The sequence below is a fragment of the Pelobates fuscus genome, chromosome 2 (genome assembly GCF_036172605.1).
Source record: "Pelobates fuscus isolate aPelFus1 chromosome 2, aPelFus1.pri, whole genome shotgun sequence".
Lineage (NCBI taxonomy): Eukaryota > Metazoa > Chordata > Amphibia > Anura > Pelobatidae > Pelobates > Pelobates fuscus.
The window spans coordinates 315,543,251-315,565,685 of NC_086318.1; positions in this window are offsets into that span (position 1 = coordinate 315,543,251).

Consider the following 22,435-nt stretch of genomic DNA (forward strand, 5'->3'; position numbering starts at 1 on the left):
ACCCAGAACTATTCATAGATAGGCTTGGGAACTTATTTGGGTTCCAGATATATGGAACAGGTTTGGATCCTGGGACAATATTATTTATAGGAATAGAGACCGATACTGTGGCAACCCAGACTCATCAGGTCTTTCATTCCTTCTATGAGGAGATGAGTGTGGAAAATAAGATCCCCCATAATGCGAAAAACTTATTTATAGATCTAGCCGAAAGCATTGCTGGTAGTCTTAATGTAACCAACTGCTATGTGTGTGGAGGCACTAATATGGGAGACCAATGGCCATGGGAAGCAAAGGAGGTAATGTATTCCGGTTCTGAGACAGTTGAACAGTTAATATCTTCTCAAACTGATTATCAAGTGAGTGTTAGAGGTAAATCTGAGTGGCGATTAAAGACATCCATTATAGGTTATGTTTGCATAGCAAGGAAAGGAATAATGTTTAATACATCTGTAGGAGAATTGACTTGTCTAGGGCAAAAAGCTTATAATGATAGTACAAAAGATACAACTTGGTGGTCAGCTTCAAATGTCTCAGAACCACCTAATCCATTTGCAATGTATACCAGTTTAAAGGATGTGTGGTTTGACCTATCTGCTACATCTAGTTGGAAAGCCCCAGCAAATTTGTACTGGATCTGTGGTAAGAAAGCCTATTCGGAGTTACCACAGGACTGGGAAGGGGCATGTGTATTAGGTATGCTCAAACCATCCTTCTTCTTGTTGTCAATTGAAACAGGAGAGACTTTGGGAGTTAAAGTGTATGATGTAAATCATAGAAAGAAAAGTGGACCCCTAGAGATAGGTACCTGGGAAGATAATGAGTGGCCTACCCAGCGTATTATAGATTATTATGGGCCAGCTACGTGGGCAGAGGATGGTACTTATGGATACAGAACCCCAATATACATGCTTAACCGTATCATAAGATTACAGGCAGTGGTTGAGATAATTACCAATGAAACATCACAAGCGCTTAATCTCCAAGCAAAGCATAACACTAGGATGAGAACCGCTGTCTACCAGAATAGATTAGCCTTGGATTACCTATTGGCAGTGGAGGGAGGTGTATGTGGGAAGTTTAATCTAAGCAATTGTTGTCTTCAAATAGATGATGAATGGCAAGCAATAGCTGAGCTTACTAGCCATATGGTTAAACTAGCACATGTGCCTACTCAAGTATGGAAAGGGTATAATCCGAGTAGTTGGTTTGGTAATTGGTACGAGCAGCTTGGAGGACTCAAGGCACTGGTAGGTGGAGTCATGCTAATCTTGATGCTGTGCCTCCTCCTGCCGTGTCTGATTCCTTTGGTAGTTAGGTCTGTGCAGAGCATTATAGAGAATATAGGAGAGAGAAATGCCGCTGCACAGATAATGTCTGTTTGCAGGTACGAGGCTTTAAATCAAGGAGAACACGTACAGGAAGAGGAATGCTGAGGGGTTCGTATCTCTAGAGAGTCGCAAAGTCTAGTCTGGTTTATGGCAACTTGAGGTGTAAGCAAACCCTGATTAAGTGATGCATCTGGGATTATGAAATATCAGAAGCATCAAAGGGGGGAATGTGGTGGAATCTCGGTAAAAATAAATTTAGTAGGCCGAGATTGCCACGTGGTATGTGCACGTGCATATGCTGATGTATCGGTCGGTTGGTTGCACGTGGCAACGATACAATCAGTAGTGTAAGGAGCATGTGCAGAAATATAGGATATACGAGTATTCCCCTCCTCCATTGTGCTGGGCAAGCCAAGGAAACAGGAAGGTCAAACAGGAAGTTAGTCTTTATTCTGTTGATTGGGTTAGAGTACATGTAGGTGGAACTGATTATAGGAGGAGCTATATGTCTATATAAGGGACCTACACTGTACGATCAGGACTCAGATTTTAGCTGTTTTTGGTGACATTAGTCCCTCTGAGACCCGGTCGGTGAATCGAATAAAGATCTCTTCCTTCCTGAAGAAACCTGTGTCCATCTCTCTGTGCTTGGCTTCCGTCAGTTTCTCCGGTATCATAACTAGTCTATTGGATCAGATAATTCTCAGCAATGACATTGTACCATCATTGAAATAGCACTAAAAACTACTGAACAGTCTAAAATACAACTGTAAGAAAAGATCAATGGTATAAGATGCTAGAGTACACTTTTATCCTTCTTTAGTTACTGGATGGGCCCCTCCCTGACCTTCCTCAACGAAGCCCCATACTAACCCGACAACTGACCGCTACCCTCCAACCCCGACATTATCAAATGCCTCTCCGACTGACACCGGCCCCGACACATATTAACGGTGAGGGCCAGTTACAACATGCTGATCCCGTATTTGTCTATGTTCCCTTTACCACTACTGATTTATTCAACTGGAAGACCCATAACTCCTCCTACACAGATAAACCTCAAGCCATGACAGATTTGATTACCTCTATAATCCAGACGCATAATCCCACTTGGGCTGATTGCCAGCTATTGCTTATGACATTGTTCAATAACGAGGAAAGGACCCGGATTAATCAAGCGGCTATTAAAGCGCTCGAGGAAACGGCCCGTACTCAAAATCAGGCCAATCCAGTTGCATGGGCTGCAGACCATTATCCAAATATTGATCCAAATTGGAATGTGAATGGTGCTGACATGCCCCAATTAAGGGCTTATCGGGAAGCCATTATTGCTGGCATGAAGGCAGGAGGGGAAAAGGCAATCAATATGTCAAAGACGGCTGAGGTGTTGCAGAAGATTGATGAGTCACCTAGTGCCTTTTATGAAAGATTACTGGAGGCATACAGATTGTATACTCCTTTTAATCCAGAGGCTCCTGAGAATTCCCGAATGGTTAACTCAGCCTTTGTCAGCCAGGCCCAAGGTGATATTAAGAGGAAATTACAGAAGTTAGAGGGATTTGTAGGGATGTCTATATCACAGTTGATGGAGATTGCGAATAAAGTATACATGAATAGAGAAACAGAGACAAAGAGGGAAGAAGCAGATATGCTAGCGGTAGCTATTGCAAGTGTAGAGAGACAGGGAAGAGAGGTGAATAGAGGAGTTGAAAATAGGTTGAGTAGGAGACCTTTAAGTAGGAATCAATGTGCGTTTTGTAAAAAGGAGGGACATTGGAAGAATGAGTGTCAACAGAGAGAGCATTTTGAAAGTAATAGACAAGGAGAGAGAAGAGTACGGGGAGGTTATAGTGGTAGTTATAGAGGAAGAGGAAGTTATGGAGGGAACGGTGGGAATAGTAGAGGGAGTGTTGAAGGAGACAGATATTATTCACCCACACAGAGACAGAGAAAGAGAGGATAGAGATTTTGTGGGTCTGGCTGACACTATCATGGAAGACTATTGATACCGACCGGGCCTCATCCCCCTTGGCCGAGTGGAGCCTATGGTCAATGTAGCAATAGGGGGAAAGAGGAGTTCTTTTATGATATACACTGGTGCTGAACATTCCGCGGTGACCAAATGAGTTGCTCCTCCTTCAGGAAAAACCATAACAGTAATAGGAGTAACTGGGAAGAGCGCTGCTAGACCGGTTCTTAAGAGTTGCACTTGCATTCTGGGAGGCCATTTGGTGAAGCACCAATTCCTATATATGCAGGAGTGTCCAGTTCAACTTTTGGGACGAGATCTATTATCAAAGCTTCAAGCTCAGATAACGTTTCTACCTAATGGATCAACGTCTCTGAAGTTTAATAAATCACCTGGCATAATAGCGGTATTAGTGCCTGTGGCAAATCCAGCCACTGTACATTGTCCTTTATGTATATATAATGTTATGCATACGTGTATACACCTTTAAGAACCAAGCGCATGTATTCTGTGTAAAATGGTTCAGGGAAATCATAGCGTTCATATGCTGCCGGCCAGCATTCATGTAATCGTTTCCAAACTTTTTTTTGCAGTGCATAAGATGTTACAGCTTTACACGGGGTACCCCAAAGGCAATCCTCGTGTTGGTCAGACAATAAGTACATTGGGGTATGCGTTTGTATGTGCACATTTTTTTTTTAAAAGGTCGCGTTCTGATAAGAAGATGTACAACAATATTAAGTCGATTGGTTATATGAGTTATGCAGGCAGGATATACAAGTTAAATAAAATTATCTAAACAAGTAGATGCGGTACACGTGTGCAGGTGCTGTGTTCTGCGTGCTGATGTTGCTTATTCAGGATTGCTCCTTAGTGACTCACCCGGGGAGGCAAGGGTGCGTGTTATAATTACAGGCAGCTTGTGGGTTCACATAATAGACAGTATGGCCTAAAACATAGTTGTTGCAGGCGAGGTGTGAGTGCAGGCTGGCTAGCAGTTTCTGCACTGGTAGGGTGCCCTAAGCGCTAGCATGGTATATGTTATGATGAGTGAGGTGTAAACAGTATGCTGTGGTCAGAGTAGCATGTAAGCGTTATGTTAAAGCCAGGCAGCTATCTACAGACATCTTATATCATAATGTCACCCAGTCCGTTCAAGAGTTCGTATAGCGGCAGAGTCTTCAGGAATCACTGTCATGGTGGGTCTGTTGCTTCATGGGTGGCCGTGAGCGTATAATCGGCCAGTGCTTGTTTCAGCCCTTCAGTGCGACCCAGTGTCGGTAGTCTTGCAGGCTGGGGTACCTCTCCAGATGTGTCGCCTGGGCTTGCCACTATTGGGAGTCATGTGGAGCGGTCTCCAAGGTCGGCATTGGGTGGTTTGCTTTTTCTGGCGTGTGGCTCCCTTCGGTTGGCGGTAGACTCGTGGGTATGGATCTGAGTCCCTGCAGGTTGGTGTCTCCGCCACTCCGTGTCCAGTAAGCCTCTGCTGCTGTCTGTCTTCCGATAAGTTATTGCTCTGTCAGGTGAGATATCGCTTGGCGAGCTGTAGGAGAGTGAGGCCTCCGTCATCTCAGGCTTCTTGGGCCCGTGCTTGTTAGGTGCCCTCAGTGCACGTGGCAGTCGCCATCTTGTGCGGTACGGTCGGGCCCTCAAGCGTGTCTGTGGCGCCTGTGTTTTCCGGCTGCTATGCCCCCGGGTGGGGACCGGGATCACCCCCCCGGTCCATAGGGGGGGACCAAGGCCGGATCCGCTCAAATTCGAGCCCCAGTCTGGGTGCTGTGTGGCGGGATAGTGGTGCGTCGGCCGTCCGCTCCACTCACCGCGGGAGAGGGCCGGGGTATCGCAGTCCTCTCCTCCAGGGGACTGTAGCTTAAAAAGCCAGCCTCACCCTGGCTCCAGCAGGCCCTCTGCTTTGGGCGTGATGGTGGTCGGTCGTTTCTTGGCTGAAGTTAAGTTTTTCCGGCATATTTAAAGTTGAGGCAGCAGGAGCTCCTACTGTCTGCGACCGTCCAGCTCGGCAGTCCGGCCCCGCCCCCGAGTCTAAATGTTTTGATCCCCAATTCCAACCCCGTACAATTTGGTTGGTAATTCGGAATAGTAACTCCCAGGGGACATTAATAAATAGGACTGTGAGGTATTCTATTATTTGATGCATGTAAGGCGATTTCGGCTAGTGGAAAACCTTGGAATGTATGTGGTAATCTTAAATGGGAGCGAACTTATGGGTTTAATGATAAATATTTATGTCCCAGTAAAAGATCTACTGATCCTGACTGCCCAAATAGAGACTTTAACTGTTGCCCATATTGGTCTTGTGTGGGATGGGCAACCTGGGGTAAAATAGTAGACCAAGATATGATTATCCAAAGGTTGCCTACCACACCATATTGTAAAACTATGGAGTGTAACCCTGTGCATATGATCATTTCCAATCCACAGCACTTCATTGATAAGTTTGGGAATCTCTTTGGGTTTCAAAATACATGGAACAGGGTTGGATCCTGGGACCATAATATATGTAGGTCTTGAAATGGAGACAGTAGCAACCCAGACTCATCAGGTTTTTCATCCCTTCTATGAGATGAGTATTGAGGATAAAATTCCCCATAATGTTAAGAACCTATTTATTAATTTGGCTGAGAGTATTGCAGGTAGTCTTAATATAACTAACTGCTTTGTATGTGGAGGTACTAATATGGGAGACCAATGGCTATGGGAGACAAAAGAGATTTGGTACCCTGGTTCTGAGACAGATGAACAACAGATGCCTTCTCAGTCTGATCATCAAGTAAGTACTAGAGGTAAATCAGAATGGCTTTAAAATACATCTATTATAGGTCACGTATGTTTAGCTAGAAGAGGGCCAATGTATAATACACCTGTTGGCGAGTTAACATGTTTGGGACAGAAGGCCTACAATGCCGATACTAAAGATACTACTTGGTGGTCAGCTTCAAATGTCTCGGAACCTACTAATCCATTTGCCAATTACACCAATTTGAAAGAGGTATGGTTTGATTTATCTGCTACATCCAATTGGAAAGCCCCAGCAAATCTATACTGGATCTGTGGTAAGAAAGCATATTCAGAGTTACCACAAGATTGGGAAGGGGCATGTGTATTAGGTATGCTCAAACCATCCTTCTTCTTGTTGCCAATCGAAACAGGAGATACCTTGGGAGTTAAGGTTTATGATGTAAATCATAAAAAGAAGAAAGCATCTTTGAATATAGGTAGCTGGGAAGATGATAAGTGGCCTCCACAACGTATCATTAATTATTATGGACCAGCCATTTGGGCGGAAGATGGTACTTATGGTTATAGAACCCCAATATATATGCTCAACCGTATTATAAGACTACAGGCGGTGGTTGGGATTATCACCAATGAGACAGCACAAGCGCTCAATCTCCTAGCTAAACATAATACTCGAATGAGATAAGCCATCTATCAAAATAGATTAGCTTTGGACTACTTATTAGCAGTAGAAGGAGGTGTATGTGGGAAGTTTAATCTAAGTAACTGTTGTCTGCACATAGATGATGAAGGGCAGGCAGTGGCTGAACTTACCAGTCACATGGTTAAACTTGCGCATGTACCAACTCAGATCTGAAATGGGTATAACCCAAGTAGTTGGTTTGGAAGTTGGTATGAGCAGCTTGGAGGGATTAAGGCGTTAGTAGGAGGAGTAATATTCATTATATTCTTAGGTCTCTTTCTGCCCTGCCTAATTCCATTAGTGGTCAGGTCTATACGTAGTATCATGGAGAGTACTATAGAGAGAAAGACAGCTACCCATGTAATGGCTGTCTGGAAGTATGAATCCCTAGCCCAGAGAGAGAATAATCAGGATGAGGAATGCTGAAGGAGTTTGTGATGATGCTAAGATGCTTACTAGATCTGTTCTGGTTCATGGTTACTTGAGTGGTGTTGGCAAATTATGATTAGTGATTATGATTAATAATGTTATATCAGAAGCATCAAAGGGGGGGTTGTGATGGGATTCCAGCATGGTCAAAATTTAGTAGGCCGAAATCTCCACATGGCATATGCTAATTAGTATCTGGTTACAAACAGTTGGATGAGTCATCAGTATACTGAGCATGTGTGGAAGTGGATAGAAAATTCCTTTGTCTTCAACAAGCCATGTGGTCTGCCATGTAAGGAGATCCTGAATATCCTGTGTGCTGATTGGTCTGAGAAATATAGGAGGGGTTATACTGTATGGGAGGGGATATGCTGTTAACAAAAGTCCTGTGCACAATGGATTGCTCTCTCAGATATTTTTGGAACAGGAGTTCATCTGAGACCCGATCGGTATGTGAATAAAGGCCTTTTACTTCCTGAAGACCTGTGTCCATATCTCTATGTGTGGCTTCTGCGGTTTGTTCCTGTTATTTCCCCTGTAACACAGTGTTCCTTTAAATAATTACTGAAGCACTTCAGTATATTCAACTTTTTATTGGGGTGAAAGGAAACACTTGGGAATTAAACACAGCTTATTGAACTGACATTTTTTATACACATTTAAAATATATATACATATATATTTTGGCAGGGAGGGAGGGGGTGTGTGGAGGGGGGCTGTGGAGGGAGGGGGTTGGTGCATGGGAGACTGGGAGAGAAGGTATCTGTACAGGGGAGAGAGGGAGGGGGGCTGTCAAGGTGATGGGGAGACAGGGGGAGAGGGCATCTGTATAGGGTAGGGAGGGGATCTCTGCAGGAAGGAAGATGGACTGCCAGAGAACAAAGAGGGGTGGCTGTGCAGGGAGAGAGGGGGGTAGGGTATCTGTACAGGAGAGTGAGGGGACTATTAGGGTACAGGGGAGGCAGGGGAGAGGGAAACTGTGCAGGGGAGGGAGGGGGAGAGGGAATCTTTGCAGGGGAGGGGATCTGTGCAGAGGAGGGGCTGTCAGGAAGACATGGGGATCTGTGCAGAGAGAGAGGGGATCTGTGAGGATGTAGTGCAGATGGGAGCGTACCTAGTGTTTCTGCCAGGCTGCTCTTCATTTTCACTCAGCAGGACAGGAGAGCACAGGAAGTGATTTCACTTCCCATACTCCAGCCTCGCTTCTTCCCCTCACTCACTGCACCGCTCGTAGACCTGGCAAGCAGAGCAGAAATATGGGGCATTTGATCCCAACCAATTCCTCACAGACTTCTAGTGGTGTAGTTTTGTGAGGGGATCTCAGCTAGGCCCAAAATTTAGTAGGCCTAAAATCTCCACATGGCATATACAAGCACTGAATCTGTTAGTTACACGTAGTCAGGAAACTGTCAATGTACTGAGCATGTGCAAGAACTGAAACCACGTTCCATTCTCTCCTAAATTCCATACTGCCTGTTCATATAAGGTAATCCCATGTATCCTGTTTGCTGATTGGTGTAAGGGTACAGATGGGAGATGTATAGTCTAAAGTCTGTACTCCATGTGCTCAGGGCTCAGACATTTTGAACATGAGTTCAGCTGAGGCCAGATCGGTAAAAATAAAAATCTTTGCTTCCTGAACTGACATGCATTTGGACTCTCTGTGCATGGCTTCTTCAGAGTTCCCCAGTTTATGTATAACTGCCAACTGTCCGGTTTGTAGCAGGAAAGTCATGAAGTTTGGACTTCAATTCTACATTCTGAAATTTGACAGGCAGTGCAGTTTGCAATAGGGACTATCAGGGGCGGATTAACACAGGTGCAGGATGAGCTCCAGCTCCAGGGCTAATCAGCTCTAATAGGCTCACACTACTGGCTGACCTGTCAATCTTGCAGTTGACTCCTCCCTCTCTGATAGCTCTATGATGTCATCAGGAGATGTCTTTGCAATCTCCAGCCAATTAGAGCGCTTGTAGTAATGAGGTTGGTATGGACTGCTAGAGGGATACCACTACTCCATGGTAAGTTAGAAAATAACTATTATACATGTACACACTACAGCTACATGCCCCCTACATTTTAAGGCTCCCCTGCTGTGACCTACACCTGTCATCATGCTGAGACTAAATCTGATGAGAGTTGCAAGCTAAAGGAGCTGCATTGATTGACAAGTGGAGGTCATAAAATGCTTTTGTGCAGTACAACTCCAAATTCAGGCAGACAGAGCCCCTCCCCCAGCAATGTGCAGTGTGTACTGGGAGATTACAGAGCCCCCAGCAATGTGCAGTGTTTACTGGGAGATTACAGAGCCATACCTCCCCTGGCTATGATTGACAGAGCCTGCATGAAAAAAAACTGGTTTCACTTTCAAACAGATGTAATTTACCTTAAATAATTGTATCTCAATCTCTAAATTGAACTTTAATCCCATACAGGAGGCTCTTGCAGGGTCTAGCAAGCTATTAACATAGCAGGGGATAAGAAAATCTTAATTAAACAGAACTTGCAATAAAGAAAGCCTAAATAGGGCTCTCTTTACAGGAAGTGTTTATGGAAGGCTGTGCAAGTCACATGCAGTGAGGTGTGACTAGGGTTCATAAACAAAGGGATTTAACTCCTAAATGGCAGAGGATTGAGCAGTGAGGCTGCAGGGGCATGTTCTATACACCAAAACTGCTTCAATAAGCTAAAGTTATTCAGGTGACTATAGTGTCCCTTTAAGCTGTAGTAGTTTTGGCGACTAAAACATTTAAAGGACCACTATAGGCACCCAGACCACTTCAGCTCAATGAAGTGGTCTGGGTGCCAGGTCCATCTAGGATTAACCCTGCAGCTGTAAACATAGCAGTTTCAGAGAAACTGCTATGTTTACAAATGGGTTAATCCAGCATTTAGTGGCTGTCTCACTGACAGCCGCTAGAGGCGCTTCTGCGCTTCTCACTGTGATTTTCACAGTGAGTAGACGCCAGCGTCCATAGGAAAGTATTGAGAATGCTTTCCTATGAGACTGTCTGAATGCGCGCGCGACTCCAGCCGCGCATGCGCATTCAGCCGATGACGGGGAAAGGAGGAGGAGAGTCCTCAGCACAGAGGGAGCCCGGCGCTGGAAAACAGGTAAGGGATTAACCCCTTCCTCACCCTAGAGCCCGGCGGGAGGGGGGCACAGAGTGTGAGGGGGACCCAAGGACCCTATAGAGCCAGGAAAACGAGTATGTTTTCCTGGCACTATAGTGGTCCTTTAATTAATTTTACAGTGTGAGCTGAGGAAGGATGGGCATGGGCTCATAGTCCATGCCCACCCTTCCTCAGCTCACACTGTAAAATGTATTACATTTTTTAGTCCATTTTTAGGAATGCCCTTATTGTTACTTACTGATTCTTAAACATGCCATTGGTATCCCTTCTATTTAAGTTGATACATAGGTTTATGCATTTCCTATTTATATGCCAGAGGGTATATTGGCATTTGGCAAATTCTCTACCATTGATAGCCCTTGATAATTGAGGTGAGAGATTTTGTTGAGAGAATTAATACTAATCTAATTTATACGTATCCTTTATACGTAAGAATTGCAGTTAACATTACAAACAGCCGTTGTGCATATTCACATTTTGTATTTAAAGTGCCCCCTGATCTGCTATTTTAAAAGAATAGATGTGTATTTTCTGTTGCAGTATATGCAGAATGAAACCAGCATACTATGCTGTGCTTTGTTGTCCCACAAAGTTAGCATTGATCAGTAACATTGCAATAATCCTTCTGATGCCAATTATCACAGCACCAATAAAGCAGCGTGAATATGAATAAATTCATAACAAATTTGCATTCAGAGTTACTACATAATTTAACATAAAGGGTTCCTTAGAGACTCTGTGCAGTCTGAGATGTTAATTTTTTTTAAGTGATTATATATTAAAACTGTCAATATTCTTAACCCCTTAACTAACACGTCTGTATACTATGTTGTTGTACTGCAGGGGACTTGCCTTCCAACGGGCATTAACTCCCTCACATATTTGCCTTGCTCTGGCCCTGGAAGGCCCCGCACCAATATAATGTTTGTTCTTTTAAGTTTGCATAACTACCAAAAAAAAACAACCTCAGTCTGCTGCCTTTTACTCTGAATGTGATCTGCATTGTACTTCTTGACATGTCAATACCTATTTCTTGTAACTATGATATATGTGCAGACTGAACAAAAAAAAAAACTGTCAAGGCTTTAAAAGTGCGCAAGCCGTCTAGCATGTTATATTCTACCTAAAACTGTGAGCTGTCCAACAAGATACACTCTATCTTAAAAATGTGCACGTTGTATAGCATGCTGCACGCTACACTGCAAATGTGCAAATTGTCTAGCATGGTACACGCCACAATACAAATGTGCAGGTGGCCTAGCATGTTGCATGCTACACTACACCGAAAGGCTAAAAAAAAAAAAAAGAAGGGAAAAAAAAAACATTAATTAAACCTGCGCTTTAACCTGCGCTGTAATTGCCTTATGACAGTCACACACAGCACGCAGAATGTTTGGGTACCATTAATGTGGTACAAACCGGTGTTTCTAACACCTCCTGGCCTAAACACTCACAACACAAAGTATCGGTGCTTAGCTTTGTGGTCGGCTATCGCTACACTACAAAACGTGCTAACACAGTATACCTATACTAGCAAAGTTGATCTAGCGGGGTTAGGCACCGAGCATCTTTTATTTTATTTTATTTTAACTAAACCTCACTCTGACAAACTAACTGCTTAGCTACACTCGCAAAATATAAAAATTGTGAGAAGTATCATGCCACTGTTTAATGTTGGTGAATCTTGAAATGCGCTCTTCTGGCGTCTATTGTTAACCTGTGAACCTGTAAATCTTGTGTACATCAGGATGCTCATTGCAGAACACTGAATGATAGGCAGGCACTAACTGCAACCCTGCTTACATATTGGATACTCACCTTGGCTTATATGCTATTTATATGCTATCAGTCAGAGTACTTAAAGCTTAGCCTGTTGTCTCATTGTTTTTTAAAGACATATGTTTATCGGGTTCTCTTTCCATTGTATACTTAAAAATTGTGGCTAGCATAATTAAAAATGTGCAATTTCTAAATGTTTTAGCACCACCAGCCTAGCACTGTTAAGCGCTGACCTTTTCACTTAACTCTCACAACTTCGCTGCTTTACCAAGCTGATTATTGTTATAATTATATAAAACTGTGCGATTCCTCGTGCCACTGTTCAAACTAAGTGTATTCTCAGACACGCTGTTGTGGCGTATGTCGTTGCTATGTATAACATGCACAACAAAAATAAAGAATAAAAAAATAAATAAAAAATAAAATAAAAGACAAGGCAGACAGATATATATCCTGTAATCCAAGCATGTCAAACTCAAAGGCAAGCACGGGCCAAATAAACAAGGTTTCAGCTTATGTGGGCCGCAAAACAAACAATATGTAAATTTTCATAGAAACTTAGGTTTATTTTGAAAAGTACAATATAAAAAAAAAACAGCATTCCCCTTTTCTAAACCCCGGCCCCTGTTAAAAATTTTTTTAAAAAAAGCAACAATCTTAGCCAACAAGCAGAATCCACTCACATTGCCACTACCAGTATACGACTCCGGAGTTCAGCCTCTGGTATACCCCCAATGGCGCCTTCTGCACCCTGTGCTAAAGCGGATCCTCCCGCTGCTCCTTGAAGCCCTGTGAAGGTGGAGCACTTACTGACACACACATTTACACATTCTTGCACATACAAATCATTTTTTTTAACGCTCCCTACCTTTGGGAGCTGGTGTGGGGCCTCTCCCTGTGGTCCATTTTCTCTTGGGAGGTCTCGCTTCCTGCTCCTCACTGCTCTCTCGCGCGCAGTTTAGTGATGCTGGGCCGGAATGACGTCATATTCCGGCACCACTACAGAGGGCGTGCGAGGGAGCAGTGAGGAGCAGGAAGAACAGACTGAGCTCCCTCGCTGCCGCCAGCGTCCTCTCATCCCAGCCGGGTAAATTTTAGCAGAGTAGGAACCTGCAATGCGGGGAGAGCAGGTCCCTACTCTGCCTTAACAGTAAGGATGTCAAACTAACGGCTTGCTGGGCTGCAAAGATATTCATTGTGGGCCGCGAGTTTGACAGGCTTTCTGTAATCCATGTCAACATCACCTATGGGTTAAGTTCCTCCCTCTCAGCTGGTTAGGACTGCAATATTCATATTTAAATAAAGGAAGGTATAAAAATGCTTTCCTATGGGTGGATCCTAATGCGAGCACGGCCATTGCTGCGCATGCGCATTAGGTCTATGTCGGCGCAGGCAGTGGTGTATCTTGGTTTTGTGCTGCCCTAGGCAGGACAAAACTCAGACACCCCCCCCCCCGCGCGCGCGCCACCCCCACCCAACCCTTCCCCCCTGCCCTGCCTTCTAAATACACACACATTCACTGACAGATACGCATACACTAGCTAACAGACACACACAGTCAGACACACACAGTCGGACACACACACTAACAAACACACACAGTCGGACACACACACACTAAAAGACACACACAGTGAGACACACACACTAACAAACACACACAGTCGGACACACACACTAACAAACACACACAGTCGGACACACACACACTAACAAACACACACACACTAACAGACACACACAGTCGGACACACACACACTAACAGACACACACAGTGAGACACACACACACTAACAGACACACACAGTCGGACACACACACACTAACAGACACACACAGTGAGACACACACACTAACAGACACACACTGTCGGACACACACACTAACAGACACACACACTAACAGACACACACTAACAGACACACACACACTAACACACACAGTCACAGACACACACACACTAACACACACACACACTAACAGACACACACACACAAACAGACACACACACACAAACACACACAGTCACACACACACACACTAACAGACACACACACACACACACACTAACAGACACACACACACTAACAGACACACACACACTATCAGACACACACAGTCAGAGACACACACACACACTCACATTAACACATTTTTTTTTTATTTACTCCCCCCCCCCCCCCCCTTACCTTTGGGAATGCTGGGGGTGGGGGGATTCTCCCATTCCCTGGTGGTCCAGTGGCTGCAGGGCGGCACTGGCGGGCAGGCTGGGCGGCCGGCGAGGGAGCTCTTCCCCTGAGCTCTCTGCTCAGCTCCCTCGCGCGCCGCCCGCAGAGTGAGGCTGGGAGGCGGAGCCGGAATATGACGTCATATTCCGGCTCCCAGTCTCACTCTGCGGGCAGCGCGCGAGGGAGCTGAGCAGAGAGCTCAGGGGAAGAGCTCCCTCGCCGGCCGCCCAGCAACCAGCAACCAGCCCAGCATGTCTGTTAGCCGCAAGGCTAACAAGACATTTGCCTTGGGCATTTGGGGGCGGCGTTTTTTGCCGCCCCCTGGAAAATGCCGCCCAAGGCAAATGCCTTGTTTGCCTCGCGGCTAATACGCACCTGGGCGCAGGGGAGGAGCATGGGCTGAGCTGAGCCAGCACCGAGGGACATCGGCAATGGACCCAGGTAAGTGACAGAAGGGGTTATTAACCCCTTCTGCACCACGGGTGTGGGCTTGACAGGAGGAGAAGATATAGTGCACTGATGGAGAACCTGTGGCAGGTCGGGCCCGCGGCCATAGGTCGCCGGGGGAGAGGGGCGCTGGCTGTCTGCAGCAATGCAGAGTAGGCACCTGCCTGCCTAAAACAGCAGGTGCCTAGTCTGCTTTCTTGTCGTGAGGACCGGGGGAAGGGATCTCGGAAGCAGTTCTCCTGTCCTCCCGCGAGAAACCTGTGTGGAGCGTTGTCGCGCGTTACCATGGCAACGCTCCACACAGCATCGCGCGGGAGGACAGGAGAGCTGCAGGACCTGTCACATACTTACCACCACCAGATCACCAGGGATGGCTGTCCCCCCCCCCCCCCCCCCTTCACCAAAGGTAAGAAGAAGGAAGGGGGGATACAGATTTAATATACTTTTTTTTTTAAATGTATCTTCCCTACCCCACTCCCCACAGCACCCCCACCCTCCCTATACCACCCCACACTGCACCCATACACACAGAGCACCCCTACCCCCCACACACTGCACTCCACACACACTGCACCCCTACCCCCCACACACTGCACCCCACACACACTGCACCCCTACCCCCCACACACTGCACCCCAACCCCCACACACTGCACCCCTACCCCCACACACTGCTCCCCTACTCCTCACACACTGCCCCTACCCCCCCCACACAGCACCCCTACCCCCCCACACACAGCACCCCTACACACAGCACTCCACACACTTCACACCCGTACACACACACACACACACACACACACTCCACACCCGTACACACAAACGCATACACTGCACCCCTCAATGCAGTTGTGTATGTGTGTATTCAGCAGTCTGTGTGTACTCAGCAGTCTGTCTGTGTGTGTATTCAGCAGTGTGTGTGTGTGTATTTAGCGGACTGTGTGTATGTATTAAGCAGTCGGTGTGAATGTGTTCACCAGTGTGTGTGTGTATGTATTGTATTTGTTGGAGACAGTGGCGGATCCAGGGGGGGGGGCAACGGGGCAATTGCCCCCCCCCCCGAGAAAAACTGACGGTCTCCCTCTCCCCTGCCAGCACATGCAGGTGCCAGCCCTGCAATGTGCCTGTGGGCCGGAGGGGAGATCAGAGATCTCCCTCCCCGGTCCGCAGGCCCTATGCTGACAGCCGGCAGGGGAGGGAGGGACAGAGAGAGGACCCGGGAGCTCTGCCTGCAGCTCCTCCGGGTCCTCATCTCGCGAGCTTGGAGCGTTGCCGCGGTAACCACGGCAACGCTCCAAATCTCGCAAGAGTGAACTCTAGCCCTGGAGCCCGGGCTAGAGTTCACTCCACACTGGGACCACCAATGAATCCCCCACCGGACCACCAGGGAATCCCACTGGGACCACCAGGGATCAAGAAATGTCCCCCCTCCTCCCAGTAAAGGTAAGAAGGGAGACATCAATATTTATTTTAATGAAATAAAAAAAAAATATATATATATTATAATTAAAAAAAAAGCTCCCCTACCCTTATCACACACACTCTACACACACACACTGCCCCCTTACTGCCCCATACACACACATTGTCCCCCATACTGCCCCATACACACACACTGCCCCCATACACATACTGCCCCCATACACACACACTGCCCCCCATACACACACACTGCCCCCCATACACACACAGCCCCCCATACACACACAGCCCCCCATACACATACTGCCCCCCATACTGCCCTCATACATACATACTGCCCCCCATACACACATACTGCCCCCCATACACACATACTGCCCCCCATACACACATACTGCCCCCCATACACACATACTGCCCCCCATACACACATACTGCCCCTATACACACACACTGCCCCCATACACACACACTGCCCCCATACACATACTGCCCCATACACACACACTGTCCCCATACACACATACTGCCCCATACACACATACTGCCCCATACACACACACTGCCCCCATACACACACACTGCCCCCATACACACACACTGCCCCCATACACACACACTGCCCCCCATACACACACACTGCCCCCCATACACACACACTGCTCCCCATACACACACACTGCCCCATACACACATACTGCCCCCCCATACACACATACTGCTCCCCCATACACACACACACAATACACACATACACTACCCCCATACACACACACACTGCCCCCATACACTGCCGCCCCATACACACACATTGCCCACACTGCAATACTCACACACACACTGCAACTGTTACACACACATACAACTGTTACACACACATACTGTCCCACACATACACTGCATCCCTGACATACACTGCCGCCCTCACTCACACACTACAACCTTCACACACACACACACTGCTCACACACTGTCCCCCTCACACACACACACACACACACACTGCACCCCTTACACATTGCACCACTCACACACACCACTGCTCCTATACCCTACTACAGCCCCATTTCCCAGCAGACCTCAGGTAAGTTGTTAAACTATTCTTAAACGGTTTGACTACTTACTCTGGGAGGGGGTCCCGGCACTATTGACACCATAACCACTACACTGAGCTGTAGTGGTTATTGTGTCTGGATTATTTCTTTAAATAATCTACAAGTGCCCCTCCCGAGATCAGGCTCTGGATCCGTCACTGGTTGGAGATACTAATAAATATAAGCTTAATTTTATCTATTTATATCATTATTTAAAATTTGTATCATTGAACTCTCTGTTGTGTTCTTCTTTTAAAACAAAAGATGTTAATTAGTTCGGACAACTGTACGAGTTGTTTTTTCTAAATTTAAACCTCAGTATTCAGGTTTAATTGCCGCGTTGGCACTTTGAGAGAAAAAAAGTTGGCATGTATTGAGGTTTGGGCACTCGGGTTTGCCATCACTGATATAGTGTCAGAAAAACAAGTTTGTTTTCCTGGCACTATAGTTTCCCTTTAAGCTGTATTTGTTCTGGTGACTATAGTGTCTCTTTAATGTGGCACTGGGTTTAACCCCTTAAGGACACATGACATGTGTGACATGTCATGATTCCCGTTTATTCCAGAAGTTTGGTCCTTAAGGGGTTAAGGTGGTCCAGGATAATTATTAAAGTTTAAATTAGTCATTTGGTGTGGATTTATGCTCAGTTTTTCATGTCTGCTAGAATGTAAATTTGAATTATTTCTGTTTTATACATTTTTTTCTTGTTCTTTATAATGAAGAAAGATAAATATATATATATTATTATTATTATTGCCATTTATATAGCGCCAACAGATTCCGTAGCGCTTTACAATATTTTGAGAGGGGGGGGATGTAACAATAAATAAGACAATTACAAGAAAACTTACAGGAATAATAGGTTGAAGAGGACCCTGCTCAAATGAGCTTACAGTCTATAGGAAGTGGGGTATTAGAAACATTAGGATAGGAAATATCAAGTAGGAGTGAAGCAGAGCTGGAGGAGAGAGCAAAGCACTATCCCATAGGGACAGGTATGTAAGGGAGAGATTACTCTGGGAGGCCATACGCTTTCCTGAAGAGATGGGATTTAAGGCCCTTCTTAAATGATTGAAGACTAGGGGAGAGTCTGATGGCAGTAGGCAAGTTATTCCATAGGAGAGGAGCCGCCCGTGAGAAGTCCTGCAAGCGTGAGTTGGCCGTACGGGTGCGAGCAGCGGTCAGGAGGTGGTCGCGGGCAGAGCGGAGGGTACGAGGAGGGGCATACCTCTGGATCAGTGAAGAGATATAAGAGGGGCTGGAATTGTTCAGTGCTTTAAATGTATGGGTTAGCACTTTGAATTGACTCCTATAGGATACAGGGAGCCAATGTAAGGACTGGCAGAGGGGCGAGGTGTGAGAGGACCGACTGGATAGGAAAATCAGTCTAGCTGCAGCATTCATTACAGACTGTAGCGGGGCAGTACGGCTTTTGGGGAGACCAATCAGGAGAGGGTTACAGTAATCCATGCGGGAAATTACTAGAGCATGGACAAGCTCCTTGGTAGCATCTTGCGTAAGAAAGGGGCGGATGCGGGTTATGTTTTTGAGTTGGAACCTACAGGACTTGGCAACAAACTGGATGTGAGACTCAAAGGTGAGACCAGAGTCAAGTATGACGCCAAGACAGCACGCTTGTAGGGATGGACTTATGTGGATATCACTGACTTGAAGGGAGAGTGAGAGAGGAGGATCAGTATTAGGAGGAGGAAAGACAAGGAGTTCAGTTTTAGAGCGGTTAAGTTTGAGAAAGCGTGACGACATCCAGTCAGAGATGGAAGAGAGGCAAGCAGTGACACGTTGCAGGACGGCCGGGGAGAGGTCCGGTGAGGAGAGGTATATCTGAGTGTCATCAGCGTACAGGTGGTAGTTGAATCCAAAAGAGGCAATACGTTTTCCAAGAGAGGCAGTATAAAGAGAAAATAGAAGGGGACCAAGGACAGAGCCTTGGGGAACTCCAACCGAGACAGGGCGAGGGGAGGAGGTATCCTTGGAAAAGGAGACACTGAATGAGCGTTGGGAGAGATAGGAGGAAAACCAAGAGAGGACAGAGTCACAGAGACCGAGTGATTGAAGAGTTTGAAGGAGGAGAGAATGATCAACTGTGTCAAAGGCAGCAGAGAGGTCAAGGAGAATTAATATGGAGTAGTGACCTTTGGATTTAGCGGAGATTAGGTCATTAGTCACTTTGATAAGAGCGGTCTCAGTAGAGTGGAGAGGGCGGAAGCCAGACTGAAGAGGGTCAAGGAGAGAGTTGGAATTAAGGAAGTGAGACACACGGGTAAAGACAAGTCTTTCCAAAAGCTTTGATGAGTAAGGGAGCAGGGATATGGGACGATAGTTCGAGGGGAAGGACGGGTCAAGAGATGTTTTTTTCAGGATAGGTATTACAGTGGCATGTTTAAGGTCAGCAGGAACAGTGCCAGAAGAGAGAGAGCAGTTAAAGATGTGTGTTAGGATAGGCACAAGACAAGGGGAGAGAGATCTGATGAGGTGAGATGGGACAGGATCAAGTGGGCAAGTGGTGGGGCGAGAGGAATGGAGAAGTGCAGCCACCTCTTGTTCAGTAGCTGGGGAGAAAGTCTGAAGGGTAGGGAAAGCATGATTTATGTGTGGTTGAGAAAGAGAACGGCAAGGAGGGGAGAATTGTTTCCTTAGCTGTTCAATCTTGTCAGTAAAGTAATATGCAAAGCTATCAGCTGTAAGGTTAGTTTGGGGGGTGGCCACAGCAGGGCGGAGAAGGGAATTAAAAGTGTCAAAGAGACGTCTGGGATTGCGGGAGCATGAACTAATGAGAGAGGAAAAGTAGGACTGTTTGGCGAGGGCAAGGGCTGCGCTGTACGAAAGCAACATGAATATATATATATTCCCTCTTTCTGATCTTAACATGTATAGCTTGGAGGAAAGACAAGACAGGGGGGATATGATAGAAACATGTAAATATATAAAGCAAATCAACACGGAAAAATAAGAGAGTGTATTTAAAAGAAGGAAAAACTACGACAACAAGAGGACATGGTCCTAAATTAGAGTGGTAAAGGTTTAAAAATAATATCAGGAAGTATTACTTTACTGACAGGGTAGTGGATGCATGGAATAGCCTTCCAGCTGAAGTGGTAGAGGTTAACACAGTGAGGAAGTTTAAGCATGCATGAGATGGGCATAAGGCTATCCTAGATATCAGAGACTAATGAACGTATTTAGAAAATAGGGCAGACTAGAACGGCCGAATGGTTCTTAACTGCAGTCACATTTTGTTTCTATGTTTCTCCCTTTCTCTCTTTTCTTTCACTTTTTACTTCAGCCTCTGCTCAAATGGCCTCCTCTTCCTCCACCTCAAGGGATAGGATAAGAAGTTATTTTTCAATCCTAGTGCTTATAGCTACACCTATTCTAATAGTGGTATATATTTCAAGATTCCTCCAGCTCCTATTCTGACACAAATATTTACAGAGAGTGTTTGTCTTTGGAGAAGATGACGTTGTGGATTTTCCGAACAGCCTCAATGGAAAATCAGTAGATTCTCGAATTAATCTCATAAATATACATTACGCATACCAGAGAATAAAGGTGTCTGATGTTTATTTTGAAGATCTGTGTAAAAAGAGTCACTTTGCCAGTACACTCCGCTATCAAAGATCTTGTGTAAACAATATAAAATAAACCAGAGAAACAAATATCCACAAAAGGGAAGTTTCATAGATTATACCCTTTTCTCTCTAGAGAGATGAAAAACTGGAAAACTGGTTGACGTTGCCATCATAAAAGAAAACAGCCTTACCAATTGATAGTGGCATCATTAAGAGACCCCATGGAGAAGTGCATGGACGTCAATCTCATCAAGACGTACTCCTTTTTAGGTGCAGCTATTTGTCCAGTGGTAGACCTTACATCTACCTTACAGTGCTAGACCTTACATCTTTATCCAGAGCATTAAGAGTATGGACCGCTACTTTGAGTGAAGACGTTATAGAACAAACAGAAAGACCCTTCATAAAATATCTAAGGATTTAAAATTGACATCAGAATTCCAAACAGAAGCTTTGGAATATTTAAGATTCCTAATCTTTACCGATCATTACCAATTTCAAGGAATGCCCTTTGGTCTGACTTCTGCTCCACAGAACTTTCTTAAAGATTTTGATCTGTCTTGTAGCGTTCTTGAGAGAGAAAGTAATAAAAGTCTTCCACTATCTCGATGATATTCTAATGACAAACAGTTCTCCTCAAGAGTTAACGATACAGAGAGATATGGTTATTCAAACCTTACAAGACTTTGGATGGATTGTAAACTTCAGAAAAGTTAATTGGATCCATCACGAGAGATACAATTTCTTAGCGGTCTCACATCAACAGGAACAAAAATTGGATCTCACTCCCGGAAGACAGAATCAAAAGACTTATAGAAAAAAGTGAAAGCAGCAGAATCTGATAGCAACCAAATACATAATGTTATTGGGAACTATGTGTTTTACAATTGGTCTAATCAGCTCCCTGGAACCTCAGATTAATTTAAGAACATTATCTGAATTCTGAGTGCAACTACCGGCCTTCTAGGCCATCACCAATTCTCAATTGGCTTTAGACCTTACAATTAAATGCTTCATGTGGGTGGTTCTTCGAATCAGGCCACCTATTAAACATTTTGTTCTAGCTTGGGATCTTCCCACAATTTTACACATCCTTTACATCTCTCCATTTGAATCTATGGGGTTCTCTTACAGTCTGGGATTTAACCTTGACGGCAATATCCTTAATTACCATAATTTGCCTTCAGAAATTCAAGCATTGTCATCAGAAGTTACATTTTGTCAATTAATGGGGACACTGCAGGTCTCTGGACAGTCCCAGAATTTCTAAGTTCTACATTAACTAGAAAATTGTATGTACGCAGAGCCCTAGGAATGTACCTGAATAGAACTAAAGACACCTTAAAGACTAACAAACTTTTATTCTTCTATTTGGCCAACACAAAGTGTTAGCTGCCTTAATCTTGACTATTAGTAGGTGGATCACTTCAGCGATTCACAAGCCAATAAAGTGACAGGAATATCCATTTTTAATGGTACCAAGGCTCTGTACCAGGGCTGTCTCAGCTTCCTGGGCTTCTTTGGTGGACACTTCTACGGAGACTATTTGCAAATGGTTAACAGTGTAAAGTA